General features: G+C 34.1%; 2 pseudogenes; one reads left to right on the top strand and one right to left on the bottom strand.

Moving 5' to 3' along the window:
* The first annotated feature begins 353 nt into the window (after positions 1 to 353).
* On the top strand, positions 354 to 7,001 carry LOC148587643 (uncharacterized; annotated as a pseudogene).
* A 7,319-nt stretch (positions 7,002 to 14,320) lies between these two features.
* LOC148587642 (MDIS1-interacting receptor like kinase 2-like) lies at positions 14,321 to 17,227 on the bottom strand (annotated as a pseudogene).
* Between the last annotated feature and the right edge of the window lie 1,948 nt (positions 17,228 to 19,175).

Below are 19,175 nucleotides of genomic sequence, written 5' to 3'. Positions count from 1 at the left end.
ATATCAATTGCAATCGGACTAGAAACAAATGAAGTCATATCGATTATCTAATACCGAGTGGACATCAAACCAACAAAAGTAGCATCACCCAGTCACCTACCTCCGTTTTTAATTTAAAGTCTCTCTCTTTTACTAACTGGCCCTTTGTATAAGATTCTCCAACGTCATTCACGTTTTCACTCTTTCTCAAAAAAGAAACAACACATCTGTTTACTAGTAAAAAACATTCAACGTCAATACTAAATAATTTACTCCCAATATTCCACACGTCTGCCCCCTCTTTATGTTTCTTATTAAACTTCACAAAACCCTTTTCCCATTGCCTTCATCATATCATTCATACACTTGTAAACATGGCACCCTCCCTTTCCATTTCCAGGGTCCTCATTGCATGGGCTACCTCTGTCTTGTTCTATGGAACCTATTTGGATTTTGCAGCTCAATTTGTGGCAGCATCTGAATCATTAGCACTACAACTAGAAGGAAAGACTCTGTTGGATAGTGGGTGGTGGGGAAGGGCCAAAACCAGCATTGCCTCTGGTCATATTGCGAGTGGCCTGGTATTACTTGCAATGCAGGTGGAAGCGTCATAGAGATTGGAGTTGCTTTCAACTTGGGAGAGATGTCAAAACTCAAGCTCTCTTCTTTTCCAAATTTAGTCCACCTTAATCTTCACAGAACTGGACTTCACGGGAGTATACTAGTTGAGATTGGTACACTATCGAAACTCACCTACCTTGATTTGTCCCATAATAGTTTGACAAGTGCGTTGCCTCATTCACTTACAAACCTTACCCAATCAGTGGTGTTTAACGTTACTGATAATCAACTCATTGGACCAATCCCTACCCCTCTTTCGCTTTTAATCCGTCTCACCCATTTTGTTTCATATACCAATCAAATAGATGGTTTCATACCGTTTGAAATAGGAAAGCTGAGGAATTTTCCATATTAGACCTAGGTCGTAACATGCACACTAGTCCAATCCCTTCCACTTTGGTAATTTAACTAATTTGAAATCTTTGTATCTTTCTTCCAATCAAATCAATGGTTTCATTCTAATGCAGCGTGACTTAGTGGGCTGCAGCAAAGAACATCAACAAGCAGCTGATAAATACTTTTAGATCTTGATTCTATCAATGATCTAAGAAATCTTCTTGACAAAAGCTAGATACTCTCTAGGTTTTGAAGGAAAAGAAAGAAGAACGTTCAATTCTGAGGTTTTTTATTCAACAAAATCAATAATCAACATAAACTTCTTTTCTCTGGAGGCTATAAGCATTTATTTATATCCCAAAACCCTAAACGTAATAAAATAACGAAATAAAGACTCCCAAGACCCTAACCCTAATAAAATAACAATATAAAGTCAACTAGAAAATAAAACAAACTGACAGCGCCCATCTGGACAGCCACCACAATTAAATGACAAAAACATAAAATAACATATGGGTTCAGAATACACTCCGATCTACTTCATTCTCACCAGGTTTGAGAGAATTCGTCCTCGAATTTGGCCAGTTCTTCCCACGGTTCTTCGGCTGTCCAGTCAACTCATTCTATCCACTTCTTCTCAAAATCACAACAAGGTCATACCTCATAATAAACATGATGGCCCGCACCTCACCTTGCTGAGTAGACTTGCCAAGCTTTGCTCGTACCTTGCCCTTCCCAAATGCCATGAGAATCCCCGAAGAACTCACAAAGACCCTTTCACTCTTTGACAGAAAAGTCGTCTCCATCCCATAGATCTCATCACAACTTTGGTTAAAAAGTTTTTGACAAGATAGCATCTACTTCAAGGAAATCAACTTCCAAATCAAAGATTTTTTATTCAAGACTTTCATCAAACACTTGGTGTATAGAACTCAACTCTACGAAGGGCCGGCCCGATATATTTTGAGGCCTTAGGCGAAAAGTTTAAGTGGGGCCTTTTCTATATTTAAATATTAATTAAATAATATTTATTTTAATATATATTTTTTATTTATTTAAAAATCAGTCTTCTCACTTTTTGGGATGTTAAATTACTGATTAAGTTTTTATATTCAAGATTTTCTAACCTTTTTTTTTCAATTGATAATATGGCTAATCCATTTAATCTCTCTTGTGACATTGTTGATCTTAGGCAAGATTTTATCAATTTTTAATTTTGAAAAACTTATTTCTGTAGAAGCAACTCGTATTAAAAATATTAACAAATTAAGCAAACATGATTGAAAAAAAAAAAAAAAATCTGACTATAATAAAATAACTTATTAACCTTATTAAAAATAATAATAATAAAAAAAGAAGCAACTCGTATTAAAAATAATAAAAATCTGACTTAAGATTTTATCAAATTAAGCAGACTTATTTGTCAAAGGAATTATTTCAAATTCACTTTAATCTTGATAATCAGATTATCTATTAATACTTTCAACCTGCACAAAGAAAGACAAATTAGTTATAAATTCAGTGTTAAATATTTTGAAAAATAAATAAAAATAATAATGAAAGTGATTAACCTTCTTCAGTGCTTATCAACTATGGATAGATTTTAATAACTTAAAGACTGAGTTGTTGGCAAATAAGGAAATTAGGGAGAAGAAGAGAAGAATTCAAATCTGAATAAGGCTTGAATAGGGATAGAGAAAGAAATATGAAAATTTATAAAAAGAGGAGTTTGTAATTGAATAAAACATATTTTAAACTTTCGATCTTCTAGCATTTATTTATTTACCTTTCCCATTTGATTTTAAACGTGGGACACAATCTTCGAAACTTGATCCTCTCCGGTTAGTTATATTTATGTTTGTCATTTCACAAGGCCAAAAAACTAATATCTACATTTAAGATTGTATTTTATTTAAGAATATCTTTATTGTTATTTGATTATCTTATTTATTGATATCAATTTTTTAAGCTTTATTATTTTAAAATGTTAGAGAATCAAATGATATTAATGTCTTTCTTAAATTAAGTAAGGCCTTAAATTGAGCATATATATATATTGATTGTGTTAAATTTTTTTTTTTTTTTTTTTTTTTTTTTTTTTTTTTTTTTTTTTAATGGAAACGGCAATTAGGTGTTGATTTTTTTTTTTATTTTTTTTTTATTTTTTATGGAAATTTTTTTATTAGGATTCATTAATTAGGGGCCTCATTAAATTTGGGTCTTTCTTAAATTACTTATTTACCATGATTTGATACCTTAAGTAAAGAATATGAAGGGTAGTAAGGGTTTTAATTTTTTTTTATAGAAATTTTTTTTTAATTAATATTTTTAAATTGAGGGCCTTATTAAATTGGGGGCCCTAGGCGACCACCTAACTCGCCTAGTGGTTGGGCTGGCCCTACAGCTCTACGTCAGGATAGATGTTATAGATTGGTGGAGATTCCCAATCTACCGAGCAATCTTCTTCAATAAATCCATCTTCCTCCACAACAACTGATTGACTCCTAATCTCCGTCGTTGCTCTAGGTACCATGTCCGCCATCTTCCTAGGCAATTCTTTTTGTGGAATTTTTTATTTTTTATTTTTAATTTTTGTGTCACCAAGAACTCTTTGGGTTGCAAGCAACCTTGGAATTCCAGTACATTGTGTTTGAACCTACTCACTTGCCGATTGGCATGAGCTTGCGCAAGGTGCTGACGTTTGTGCGTTTGGCACTCCACAAACGGGTTTCTAGATCCACTCCCTTTGTGACCACACAGGTTGGATATTCCAGTAGGTAGTAGTGAGGTCTTCAATTTGATCCCTCATAGCCGTGAATTGATCCTGGATGTAGATCGGAGTGTATTCCGATCCCATATGTTATTTCATGTTTTTGTCGTTTAAGTGTCGTGGCCGTCGGGACGAGCGCCGTCAGTTTGTTTTATTTTTTAGCCAACTTTATGTTGTTGTTTTATTAGGGTTAGGGTTTTGGGAGTCTTTATTTCGTTATTTTATTAGATTTAGGGCTTTGGGGGTATTTATGTCAGATTTTATTAGGTTTAGGGTTTTGGGTTATCAATATATGCTTATAGCCTCCATAGAAAAGCAGTTGTTGTTTATTATTGATTTTGATTAATGAAAATACTCAGAGTTGAGTTTATTCCTCTATTTTCCTTTAAAACCTAGAGAGTATCTAGCTTTTGTCAAGAAGATTTCTTAGATCATTGATAGAATCAAGATCTATAAGTGTTTATCCATTGCTTATTGATGTTCTTCGCTACAGCCCACTAAGTCACGCTGCATCGATCCTCCACGTGTTGCCAACGTTCAGTGATAGATTTGCCTTCCGCTTCCTCAAATCGTGGTATTGGTTGGCGATGACAATTGTTCGGCCCACCACCCATGTGCCACAAACGAATCACCGGTTGCTCCGTAAGTGCTGTCTCCGTACGCACGTGCACCTCGTTCATGTCTGCCAAACGGTCGCTCCTCCCCATTCATGGAAAGTAACTTGAACTCTGATACCAACTAATGCAGCGTGACTTAGTGGGCTGTAGCGAAGAACATCAATAAACAGTGGATAAATACTTCTAGATCTTGATTCTATCAATGATCTAAGAAATCTTCTTGATAAAAGCTAAATAGTCTCTAGGTTTTGAAGGAAAATAAAGAAAAACGCTCAACTCTGAGGTTTCTTATTCAACAAAATCAATAATTAACATAAACTCATTTTCTCTAGAGGCTATAAACATATATCTATAGCCCAAAACCCAAAACCTAACAAAATATGACATAAATACTCCCTAAACCTAACAAAATATGACATAAATACTCCCTAAACCTAATAAAATAACGAAGTAAAGACTCCCAAAACCTTAACCATAATAAAATAACAACATAAAGTCAACTAGAAAATAAAACAAACTGACGGCGCCCATCTGGGCGGCCATGGCACTTAAACAACAAAAAATGAAATAACATATGGGTTTGGAATACACTCCGTTCTACATCACATTCCCTAGGAAATAGGAAACTTGAAGAATTTGATTTACTTGTCCCTCTGGAATAACAGCCTGAATGGTCAAATCCCTTCAACTATAGGTCATTTAACTAATTTGGAAGGTTTGTATCTTGGCTACAATCAAATCAATGGTTCTATTCCCCTAGAAATAGGAAACTTGATGAATTTGATTTACTTGTCCCTCAAGAATAATAGCCACAATGGTCAAATTCGTTCCACTATAGGTCATTTAACTAATTTGACATATTTGTCCCTTAGTCAAAATCAAATTAAGGTTCCATCCTTGTAGAAATAGGGAACTTGAAGAGTTTGTCCTATCTAGATCTCGATCATAACAATCTCATTTGTCATATCCCCACTCAAATCGGCAATCTTCGTTCGTTGAAATATCTTGTCCTTAGCCATAACTTTATCAGTGGAGAAGCACTTGTTGAACTTGGGACTCTAGACATTTTACGGAGCTTGGATATCAGATACAATAATCTTACCAGAAATGTTCCCAATAGTTATGTTTCTATTAAAATAGTCAACTTGTCATACAATTCTTTGTCAGGTCCTATTCCAATAGATTTTGATTAGTACCATACACCCGACACATTAATTGGCAACAATTTTTTGTTGGTGACTTCATGGGTTTCCCTCATTGCCCTCCAAGTAGTAACAAATCAATTGTAACAAAAGTGAAAATTTTTGTTACCATCGCCATTTTCCTTGGATTCTTACTTTTTGGGGGCTGTCTTCTATGTCAATGCATGGTTAAGGAAACTCAATTTGAATCAAGAGAAACAAAGAATGGGAACTTGTTCTCGATATGGAATTTTGATGGACATATTGCATATGAAGACATCATTGAAGCAACTAGGGACTTTGATATAAAATATTGTATTGGAATCGGTGGTTACGGCAGCGTTTACAAAGCAGAATTACCTAGTGGCAAATTGACTGTCTTAAAGAAACTTCATTGATTGGAGGCTAAGAACCCAACTTTTGATATGAGTTTCATAAACGATGTAAAAGTGTTAACAGAGATTTGCCATCGAAACATTATAAAACTTCATGGATTCTGTTTACATAAGCGATACATGTTTTTGGTTTACGAGTACATGGAAAAGGGAAGCCTATTTTGTATCCTAAACAACAATGTTGAAGCTATGGAATTGGATTGGAGCAAGAAAGTAAACATCATCAAAGGCACTGCCCACGCTTTATCTTACATGCATCATGAATGCATTCCAGCAATTGTTCATCGAGATATAACAAGCAACAATATTCTATTAAACAATAAATTAGAGGCTTTTGTCTCTGACTTTGGCACAGCTAAGCTTCTTGATCCTGATTCATCCAATCAAACGTTAGTTGCTGGCACTTATGGTTATGTTGCCCTAGGGGAACTATTTTTTTTTTTTTTTTTTTTTAACACTATAAACTATATCTTTATATATTTACTTATTTATTCAGTGTTGCCTATTGTTCTAAAATGTATAATTAGCCATGTAGAACAAATGTATTTCCCAATATTTGTGCCAGTAGGGTTATCTTGTCATTTGTTGATTCATGCATGATTAACAAGTTTTGACCAACTTCTTTGCGTTGAAAATATAGAAAAGGAAAAATAAACTCTTTTACATTTTTATTTTGCTTGATTTCTTATTTTTCTTATTTTATATATATATATAGAGAGAGAGTTGGCCTATACCATGAAAGTTTCTGAAAAGTGCAATGTTTATAGCTTTGGAGTTGTGGCATTGGAAATATTAATGGGAATACATCCAATGGAACTTCTGACTTCATTATCCTCATATTCCTCTCATAATATGATGTTGCATGAAATATTAGACCAACGTTTGCCACCTCTTAATCATCTGGTTTTCCTTGTTGCTACAATAGCATTTGCATGCGTATACACCAAACCAAATTAAGTCTCGGCCTACTATGCAAAGCGTGACTCAAGAATTTCTTTCTCCAAAGAAATCAATAGCCAAGCCTTTATATGGAGTTTCACTATGGAGCCTAAGGAACCAAGAAATGTATATGGTTGGATCAGGGAGTGAAACTCAAGTTTGAAGTGCTTGTTGCTCGGATTAGTATCACTTGGTTTGCAGAACTTATATATTTACAATAAATGTTGTCTATGACAATTATAAAGCCATTAATTATGTGTCTAGCGTATGTATATTGTATATATGAAATTTTAGCTTTTTTATTTGTCTCATAATTCTTGTTTTGCGTCATCTGTTATGGTATAAAGTGTTATGGAGACTATGATGCATTGTTTAACACTCCATTCATATGTATGGAGACTATGGTATAAAGTGTACATGATTCTTGTTACCACTCCATTCATCTGTATTAGATTTAATTCTTGGGTATCTTTGTCATTAGATAATGTATTTGTTAGGGATTGTAAAAAATATGGTCTTCTGACCTAGGAGTTGAGTCTGCTGTCTTGAGCTTAAGACCCCACGCAACTGTCCAGAGTATTATCTGGAGAGAAAGGCATAACCAAATGGTATATAACAAAATGTTTTCATGAAAAATGGAAGTGACAGTGTTAATGGTAGTCATAAATGATTTGCAAAGTTTCAAAAACACACATTTACTAGGAAACAAATTGACCAGCTGTTGCTCTATATGGCTAGTATAGGAGATGCTGCTGATGTTAAATCCCCAGTTATTCCAAAAGCTTAAGCTAATAGAAAGAGGTAAATTGAATCACTTAATCAATACTTTAACACTCCCCCTCACGTGTCTCTCACGTGTGGGCTCAAACTCCCTTTTAATAGGTGAAGCCCAACACGTGGAATATTTAACTTAAATAGGGGTAATTTGACGGAGTCAAGGTTCGATCCCATGACCTTTGGCTCTGATACCATGTTAAATCACCAATTATCCAAAAAGCTTAAGCTAATAGGAAGAGGTAAATTTAATCACTTAATCAATACTTTAACAGCTGATACATATCAGTTTTAGAATGACAGATTTGCATTCAGAAGTAGGTAGGATTTTGAGAGAAGATATCATCCTGCCAAGTACTTTAAAAAAATAAAAAATAAAAAATAAAAAATAAAAAATTAATGTTTCTTTTTCTAGCGAAAAAACATGAAAATGAAAATATATAAGATGTTGCAAGAATAGGGATAAGTTGCAGCAACACATTGGAGCAATGTATTTTATTCTTATGCCAAAGCCATATTTGGTGCACTTCCATAACAAAATTCGTATCATATATCCTAAGATGGAGATTACACCAATTCGTAAGACACGAAATGCATTTGGGGGGAATTTTGTGCATTTATAATCAATACGAAACAGACATTACTAAGCCACAATGGACTTGTCGAATTAGCATATAATATTGGTGACACTAAAATGAAAACTAAAAACTTTATAAATTCGGCATAATTTGCTGTATTAGTGACAGTCCAATATACACACCTCATGCATAGGCACAGAGCAAAAAAAGATTTTGGGTGTTATAGTGTGAGTGAATTATATGGGTCTTTTCATTTAATTTTTTTTTTTTTTTTTTTTTTTTTTTTTAAAAAAAAACCCATTTTTCTTCAATGAGGATTAGAGCATCTCTATCAGCTTAGCTAAAAGACCAATATTAGTTATATTTAGCTATTATTTCTCTTTTTTTAGCTTCAACAGAGTAGGTTGCCATTAGCTAGAATAACTACATTAACTACATTGGTATAGTGAATAGCGTAGCAATGAATAGCAATTTGGAGTTATTCACTGTAGCACACTAGATGAATAAAATATCGTTTATTTTTCTTTTGTTTATTGTTTCTTTGTTTCACCTCTTTTCACCCAACATCTTTTATTTCTTCTGAATACCTCTTTTCATCTGTTACGTCTCTTTCTCAAATACAAAATTTCTTCACACAAAATTTATCTCTCTCGCTCACAAAATTTCTTTACAGTTGGATGAAAAAATTTAATGTAAAAAAAAAAAAAAAAAATTATTGCATAGAAACACACGAATGGAAACAAATGAATTGCAGTTTGATGAAAAAATTTATTTATGTTATTAATTTTAAGAATTAGTAATGGTATGTGAGATGAATGTTCATCATATGTGTTTATTTTTGTTTTTATGAATGATTTCTATATATGTGTTTGTTTTTCTCTTTAATTAAGTATTGGCAATAATATAATAAAAAAAGAAAGTAGAAAATGAAATAGAGAATCTATTGGAGTATATAGTGAAAAAACAATTGGTAAAGTAAAAAATTGTACTTTTTCACTAGGTAAAATACCTAATACTGTTAGAAATGCTCTGAATAGAAGTATTTTCCACTATTTTCATCTTGTATTAAAAGCTATGGAGTAGCTAGAAAGCCTAAAATTATTTTGCTTTGTTACGTTCCAATGCCTTCAAAAATAACTCCAAAACCTAATGCTTTGTTTCCAGTAGACACTGCACTTTGTTTATGATTACTGGTGGTTATGACACCAACAGAATCATATATTTGCATCTAATAATGAACATAATTAGACTAAATTCCCCATGAAATTGCATGGGTAATTGTTGCATTATGAAGCCACTTGTTTTAAGAAGCCCCAGGCATCCCAATTTTACCTTAATTGACCATAAGTTCCTATGAGTTCACTGTATGCATAAGGATTGCATTTCACTTGATGAGATAATTAAGTCATTTCATAATTAAAATTTTATTCTATAGATTTTATGGTATACATGATGCCATGTAGTGAATATTTTGTCAAGTTGGTATTTTAAACTATATAGCATTATGTAAATCATGATTAAGTACAACAAAATAAAATTTTAACCATAAAATAGTTTCTTACTTTCTTTCCCTTTCAAGTGAAATTGGAAAAATCCAATTGCACAAAGGAATTGAAGCTTGTCCAACAAAGCATTTTTAAGGACTAACACTATTAAAGCATGATGTGGGCCTTTTGTGGTAGAGTATTAACCTCTCCCATTCACTTGATGGAGATGAGTTATTTTATGGTCAGATCTAATATTATTCCATTAATGTACTAAACAATGCAGCTAAGCTCACCCATATATATATAACAAACGCCTAAACTTGGTAGAGTTAGAATTTTATCTGATTCTATACTTAAAAAGCATATTTTCCTGTCAAAGAGACCCAAGGGCAAGGCCTATAATATTTCTTTTAAGTTTGATACAATATATTTTTATGTAAATTTACAAAGTTTTGAGTCATGCTTTTTCTCCACCACATTAATTCCCAAGTGTAATTTTTGTGTATGTGGGCTTGGAATTTATGTTTTCCATTATTGCACAAGACACAAAACAGAGGTGGCAGATTTCAAAGCACGTGGTTTGACTAGTTTACTCTAAAAACCCATGTGTGACCCAAAAGTATGTGTTCCACCAGAAATTTGCTGAAATATGTTTTGTATTTTCGTTTTAATAGCATTATATACTGCGTGCTTAAGGCGGCCTTGGATTTTCGACAAAATTTTCAATAAGAGATTAATGAATCTTTCATTTTAATGAATTTTTGTAAAGACATAAAAAGGATTCCAACCACCCAAATATATTTAGCGAATGCTGGGCATGAAAATTTCCTCAGATTTGAAAGAGGAAAGATAAAGTAGTACTAGACAACTTTGAAAGAGTTGTATGGATATTATGATTATACCACAACTTTGAAAGAGTTGTATGGACATGACAACTTTGTGTTTATTTTATTTACTCCATCCTGTCTTTATTTTTCTATTTGATTCTATTTTCTTTCATCCCAGCGTGCCCGCCTTGAGAAAGTTCAACAGCTTACTAGTCATGAACATGACATTTAACGTCAACGCAAAATAATTGGTTTGCCTAGTCCACACGCTTGTTCCCTCAATCTTTCATGTTGAAGTTTCGCAAGTCATGAGCATTGTTTTCATAAGCATTGTCTGATCTCCAACGAGTTCTCAAAAAAAGAAAAGAAATTTGATGATTTTAATTAGTGCTCAACAATTAAATGCATTATTTAACTAATTTATTGTGTGTATTGTAAGATTGACTAGGAACTTTTTGCATTTCTTTGATGACCAAATTGGCATGGGTGTTGAACATACACGCCCAAATTGAAAGTGGTATCTCGATTATTCTAATAAGTTATGATGGACACAAGGCCGATAGTATTTCTTTCAAGTCTTATACAATTTTTATGTAAATTTACAAAATTTTGAGTCATGCTTTTTAAAAATTTTGTGTATGTGGGGTTGGAATTTTGAGCAATGCAATACATTGTTTTTGTAAATGGATGCAGCTCAACTTTATGATTTAAATACTGAGAGATATATAGTGATTATATATATATATATATATATATATATATATATATATATATATATATAAAATTCATATTACTATTTCTCATGATTATGCTTTTGATGTTATTGCTTTAATTGATTCTGACTCTGATACCAAAACAAGGGAGGGGGAGGAAGCGCAGTATGCATAAAGACGCAGGGAGTAGGGGAAGATGATAGTTAATGCAGAAGATAATTTAAATCGAAGTAGTAAAACCAGCCATGAGGCGGTAATGACAATAATATAATGAAATTAAAGAACTGAAATTGAAAACAATTGAGAAGCTGAAATCAAAACTTAAGATTAAAATATCTTACTTTTGTAAGATAAGCTAATCACTAAAGGAAGAGCTAAACAAGCAACTATCCAAGTAGAAAAAAAAAAAAAAAAAAACAAAACAAAAAAAAGGACTTGAACTCCTTCACAAAATTTTTCTCATTTCTTTCCCACGACAAGCACTACATAAAGCAAAGAGGAGCCATTTTCCACACGATAGCACTCCGAGAACGACCACCTGTCCACCAACAGCAAACATTTTCTTAAGAGAGTATTCCCCATTTTCTTATTTTTTAAGAATCCTGAATAAAATTTCAGCTAACAAATACATTATCTAATGACAAAAATACCCAAGAATTGAATCTAATACAGATGAATCAAGTGGTAGCCAAGACGATCGTGACAGTGGATTTTTTCTGATTCAAAAAGCACGGCTCATGTTAGACAATAAACAAACAATGCATTTTCTTCATGGTGTGATTAGTTTTGGATTATTATAATTTACCCACATTGTAATTCTAGCATAATTGAATACTTATGTAGGTCCCAAAAGGAAAAGAACATTGAACGGAAGCAAATTAAAATGAAATTCACACAAGCCGAGTTTCTTAATATTTGTTGTTCATAAACAATAGAGTTCTACCAGTTCTAAAACAATCAGTAAATCAGTCATTTGAATGTTGAGTATTTTAAGAATCCAAGAACAATTTCCATCCAAAATTTCATTAGGGGCTAAGTCATACTAAGTTATACTCATATATTCTAAAACAAATGTAAAGTTAACAAGGAGCAACATATACCTGAAGGGCCAAGTCCAGTTGATTTTGTCTTTGCAGCTCAGCCAAGGTGTCCAACAAGTCTGCCTACAAGAGCCTGCTGAGTCTGCCATTGAAAACCTCTTGTAATCTGGGTGCGGATGATCTGGCTAGCTTCAAGGAATGGACTGCTTGAATGGCTTCGGAGGATAGCACGCTTTTCCCCCACAGAGGCGTTCTGGGTCCGCCCCTAAGGCCGCAGGTCACCGCTGAAGAGCGTGAGTGGTAGGGTCTGGGGACTTTTTGGAGAATTCCCACTCGAGGGAAGTGGAATTTGAGGGAGCCCATCACAACCAAGTTTATCGAGGTGAGAGAGAGAGAGAGAGAGAGGGCCTGTCCTGATGTTTCAAATACATCAACAAGCTCCTAAAGTTTCTCAAATATGACAAATCCGTAGGTTTCATGACTATTGACTATGTTAATCACTTGACTCAAAAACGTTAAGTAGGGTAAAAAGTATTTTTAATATTCAAAAGGTTATGGCAAATAAAAAAGTTAGCATGTTTGGTAAAAATTTTCAAAAATATTTTTTGATTTTTTACTCGAAAAATGGCCAAAACGCGTTTTTGGGAAAAACTTAAAAATGAAATAAACGTTGTGATATATATATATATATATATTTTTGGAATAATACTGCAAATCACTCTTTTGTCACTCTTGTATCATTTTAAGAATGATTTGGTTTTTAAAATCACTATTGAACTCGTGATTAATCATTATTGGATTTTGATCAAATTGTGATTTTAAAAGTAACCTTGCTTTTGGAGTGACACAAGAATGATACAAGAGGAACTAGAATTAGGGTCCGTTTGTGTTTGCGATTTAAAAATAACAATTTTAAAATGTTGGATTTAAAAACGCAGTTAAATGTTTGTCAAAATCGAGGTTTTACCTTTAAAATCACAGTTCAGCTTTCAAAATTTTGCGTTTTCAAAAAAAGTCTCCTTACCTGCAATTTGAAAAAGCATATTTTCTGCATTTTCAAATCGTAATTTTTTAAAAACGCAATCACAAACAATTTGCTTTCTACGATTTGGTTTAAAATTGCATGTTAATGAAATCGCAGTCTCGAACACACTCTTTCACCTCTTGGTGTTCTCATAGTGTTCTTTTGGTCCTAAATATTATTTTTCTAAAAATTAAATGAGAGAAATAAGTGAAGTTTCTTTTTTGACCTAGGACCAAGAGAACACTAAGAAAACACTAGGAGAGCAATATAACACCCTAGTAAAATCAATTAACTGGTAATTGACTCTATGGTTCGCCTCACAGCCTTATTCCTCTCAGAACAAGAATCAGGAATCTCATTGTGATGCACCGAGATTTTATCATCCCAAGACCAACCTCTGCCCTTAAGCATAGAAAATCATTTTTAACCTTCAAGGGAGTAGCTTAACCTAAAACCAAGCCTTCACTTGAATATTAGCCCTAGAAACCCAAAACTAACTTTCTAGCCGAACCAAATGTCGAGAATATGAAAATCTGTCTCCAGATATACCATTTATGGTCTTGAAAACATTTTGTTGTATACCATTTGGTTATGCCTTTCTCTCTAGAGAATACTCGATTTGGACAGTTGCCGGAGGTGTTAAGCTAAAGACAGTAGACTCGATCGGCACCTAAGTCAGCATACCATATTTTTTTAGAATCCTGAATAAAACTTATGCTAATAAATACATTATCTAATGGAAAAAGATACCCATGAATCAACTCTAATACAAATGAATAGAGTTGTAAATAAGAGTAGCAAATACACTTGTGTTAAACAATGTATCATAGTCTCCATAACACTCTAGACCATAAAAGATGATACGAAACAAGAATTATGAGATAAACAAAAAAAACTAAAATTTCATATATACAGTATACATACACTACACACATAATTAATGGCTTTATAATTGACATACACAACATTTATTGTAAATGTACAAGTTCTGCAAAACGTAAGATACTCAGCCTAGCAACAAACACTTCGTAATTGAGTTTCATTCCTTCATGCATGCAACCATATGCATTTCTTGGTTCCTTAGCCGCCTTAGTGAAACAGCATGTAAAGGCTTGGCTATTGATTTCTTTGGAGAAAGAAATTCTTGAGTCACGCATTACATTGTAGGCCAAGACTTTGGTTTGGTGTCTATGCATGCAAATGCTATTGTAGCAATGAGGAAAATATCTTGTGCAACCAGATGATTGGGCGGTGGCAAACGTTTGTCTAATATTTCATGTAACATCATATTCTGAGAAGAAGTTGAGGATAATGAAGTCATAAATTCCGTTGGATGTATTCCCATTAATATTTCAAGTGCTACAACTCCAACGCTATAAACATCACATTTTTCAGTAACTTTCATGGTATAGGCCAACTCTACACATATATAAAATAAGAAAGATAAAATTATAAGAAAACAATAAAAATTAAAACGAAAAAGAGTTTATTTTAATTTTGTTCTTTTTCCTTTTTTTTTTCTTTTGTATATTTTGAACTCAAAGAAGTTGGTCAAAACTTGTTATTGTGTTCTATAGTGAAAGTGGTTGTTTACGATCATGCATGAATCAGTAAATTACAACGTAACACTACTGGCACAAATATTGAGAAATACATTTGTTGTACATGGCTAATTATACCTTTTAGAAAAATAGGCAACACTTCATGAATAAATAAATATATAAAGATATAACTTATAGTTTAAAAAGATATTAGTTCACTTGGGGCAACGTAACCGTAAATACCGGCAACTAACGTTTGATTGGATGAGTCAGGATCAAGAAGCTTAGCTGTGCCAAAGTCAGAGACAAAAGCCTCTAGTTTATTGTTCAATAGAATATTGTTGCTTGTTATATCTCGATGAACAATTGCTGGAATGCATTCATGATGCATGTAAGATAAAGCATGGGCAGTGCCTTTGATGATGTTTACTCTCTTGCTCCAATCCAATTCCATAGCTTCAACATCGCTATTTGGGATACAAAATAGGCTTCCCCTTTCCATGTACTCGTAAACCAAAAACATGCATCGCTTATGCAAACAAAATCCATGAAGTTTTATGATGTTTCGATGACGAATCTCTGTTAACACTTTTACCTCATTTCTAAAACTCATATCAAAAGTTGGGTTCTCAGCCTTCAACCAATGAAATTTCTTCAAGGCAATCACTTTTCCACCAGGCAATTTTGCTTTGTAAACGCTACCATAACCACCAGTTCCAATACAATATTTTAGATCAAAATCTTCGGTTGCTTCAATGATGTCTTCATATGCAATATGTCCATTATAATTCCATATCGAGAACAAATTTCCATTCTTTGTTTCTGTTGACTCAAATTGGGTTTCCTTGACCATGCATCGACATAGGAGAAAGTCCCCAAGAACTAAGAATCCAAGGGAAATGGCGATTGTAACAAAAATTTTCACTTTTGTTATACTTGATTTGTTACTAGTTGGAGCGCAAGGAGGGAAACCCATGGTGTCACCGCACAAATATTTGTTGCCAATTAATGTGTCGGGTGTATGGTACTAATCAAAATCTGTTGGAATCGGACCTGTCAAAGAATTGTATGACAAGTTGACTATTTTAATAGAAACGTAACTATTGGGAACATTGCTGGTAAGATTATTGTAGCTGATATCCAAGGTCCATAACTTGTCAATAGTCCCAAGTTCAACAGGTGGTTCTCCACTGAAAAAAGTTATGACTAAGGTCAAGAGAATTCAATGAATGAAGGTTGCCGATTTGAGTGGGGATATGAGCAATTAGATTGTTATGAGCAAGATACAGATTGGACAAACTCATCAAGTTCCCTATTTCTGGGAGAATGGAACCCTTAATTCGATTTTGACCAAGGGACAAAGATGACAAATTAGTAAAATGACCTATAGTTGAAGGGATTTGACCATTGATTTGATTGGAAGAAAGATCCAAATATGTCAAATTAGTTGAGTGACCTATAGTTGAAGGGATTTGACCAATGAGGTTATTATTCCTGAGGAGGTTCAATAAAATCAACTTCTTCAAGTTTCCTATTTCCCGGGGAATGGAACCATTGATTTGATTGGAAGAAAGATCCAAATATGTCAAATTGGTTAAGTGACCTATAGTTGAAGGGATTTGACCAATGAGGTTATTATTCCCAAGGTAGAATAAAATCAAATTCTTCAAGTTTCCTATTTCCTGGGGAATGGAACCATTGAGTTGATTGAAATCAAGATACAAATATTTCAAATGAGTTAAATTACCCAAAGTGGAAGGGATTGGACTAGTGAGCATGTTAAGGCCTAGGTCTAATATGGACAAATGCCTCAACGTTCCTATCTCTGACGGTATGAAACCATTGATTTGATTAATATACAAAACAAAATGGGTGAGATGGATTAAAAGTGAAACAGAGGTAGAGATTGATCCAGTGATTTGATTATCAGAAACATTAAACATCACTAATTGGGTGAGGTTTGTAAGTGAAAGAGGCAACTCACCTGTTAGATTATTATAGGACAGATCAAGGTAGGTGAGTTTTGATAGAGTACCTATCTCAACTGGGATACTCCCCTAAAGTCCAGTTCCATGGAGATCAAGGCGGACTAAATTTGGAAAGGAAGAGAAGTTGAGTTTTGACATCTCTCCCAAATAGAAACCACCTAAATGGATGACAATCTCTGTGATGCTTCCACCAGCATTGCAAGTAATACCAGGCCACTTGCAACAACTTGAGACATTGTTGGTGTTAGCTCTTTTCCACCACCCACTCTTCAGCAGAGCCTTTGCTTCTTCTGGATGTAGTGTTGATGGTTCAGATGCTCCCACAAATGGAGTTGCAGAATCCAAATAGGTTCCACAGAACAAGATAGAGGTAGACCATGCAATAAGGACCATGGAAATGGGAAGGGAGGGTGCCATGTTTGTTTACAAGTGTATGAATGATATGATGAGGATTTTGTGAAGTTTAATAAGAAAGATAAGGAGGGAATATTAATGGGAGTGAATTATTTAGTGTTGACGTTGAATGTTTTTGACTAGTAATTACAGCTAGATGTCTTAATTCTTTCTCTTTTAATATAAAGGAGGGTCGACATGGCGTGCAGACGTGTGGACCGGGAGTGGATGACAATTCTCCCGTGTTCTATACTATTTAATTTGACAATTCTCATCTGCATGAATTAGAGAGAAAGAAAACTAAAGTCTTTACATTGGTCTTTAATTACAACAGAAAAGAGCATAAATTAATGCTTATTCACTCTCTGCTTCCATGGGTGATTATAGATACTGAAATTGAATGGCCATGATCCGATCATTCAACAGTACTTGATGTGAGCGTAATTACCAACACAGGCCCACATCATCAACGGCATTCAAGTAATTAGAACATTGCCGTACGTGTTTGAAATTAAAGTAGATGATTGATTGCTATATATATAGGTAATTTTTCACTCTCAAAATGGTTGTTTTGGGTTAAGCAGGTTGTTGCTTGCCCAATAATTCAAATTCGAATCAAACTTACTGAAAATTACCGTTTTCCAAGTGGGACTCTTTTAGAATTCTGATATATGGTGATAGTCATTGTCAAGAGCAAATTTAGATGTTATTAATGTTAAACCAATTCATATCTTATTTTTCTTTTTCATATTATAGAAGATTCTTAACAATATTGATCCTTCAGAGAATGAAAGTGGCAAGGGTGGGTCAATTAGTTCAGCCCAAAATCAATATCACAAGTCTATACACAATTTTATCTTGGTCTTGCTTTATCTATTATTAACCAAATAGCATTTATGATCTTCAGTAAACATAAATTCCAGCAATATATTCAGATACGTCACAACTCTTTTTCAAGGCAAGCTTCTCATATTCATGCTTTAACCTCCTTATTTCACCTTCCAATATCTTAGAACGCCGCTCTTCTCCCTGCATATCACTGCCGTTTCTCAGAGAAAGATCCTGTGAAAATTAAAATCTATCAATAACATTAAAATGAAAATACTAAACATATTTCAGCGAAATTGTGATTCGTAATTGCCATTTGTCGGGGCCATAATATAAGAAATAATATTTTTATCAAATTCCTTCCCCCCCACCCCCACATATAGGGTAGGTCTGTCTGTCCCTGATGCCAATATATTTTGTGAAGTTTAATAAGAAAGATAAAGAGGGGGCAGACGTGTGGAATATTATTTAGCGTTGACGTTGAATGTTTTTGACTAGTAATTACAGATGTCTTATTTCTCTTTTAATATAAAGGAGGGTCGACAGACACAGAGAGTTGGCGTGCAGACGTGTGGACCGGGAGTGAACATTTCGCCATTGTCGTTGTCGGTGGAATGGATGACAATTAGTCTTGGCGGGAGAGTTTTTATGTGTAAATTTGGTTTTGTTTTGGACTGCTTTATCCTTCCTCTTCCAAAGTTGAGAAACTTTCATGTCCCTTCGTTCCTTTTTATGTCTTTGGGTTGGAGTGCATATCTTCAGCACAACATGGGAGGTAGAGATTTTTCAAAAAAAAAAAAAAAAAGGAGGTAGAGAACCGGCCTCTGTTCGCCCCTGTTCTATACCATTTGAACAGAGCACCAGTTCTCTTGGCGTGCTCCAACTATTTTTCTTATTGACTGCTTCTAGGGCGGGCAAAACGGGTCCACGGGTTGACCCGTTTATGACCCGCGGGTATCCGTGACCCGTTTAGCCAAAACCCAAACACGACCCGTTTATTAAACAGGTCGGACCCCCCGACACGACACGAACTCGGGTATTTCACGGGTCACCTGACACGACCCGTGAGACCCGTTTAAAATAACGGGTCGTGTCGGGTCGGGTCCCGTTTAACTTAAAAATTGATTTTTCTTTTTAAAAAATA

The sequence above is a fragment of the Corylus avellana genome, chromosome 2 (genome assembly GCF_965113065.1).
Source record: "Corylus avellana chromosome 2, dhCorAvel1.hap1.2, whole genome shotgun sequence".
In the NCBI taxonomy this organism is placed as follows: domain Eukaryota; kingdom Viridiplantae; phylum Streptophyta; class Magnoliopsida; order Fagales; family Betulaceae; genus Corylus; species Corylus avellana.
Note: the sequence above shows the minus strand (reverse complement) of the source record. Positions and strands in the feature narration are given on the sequence as shown.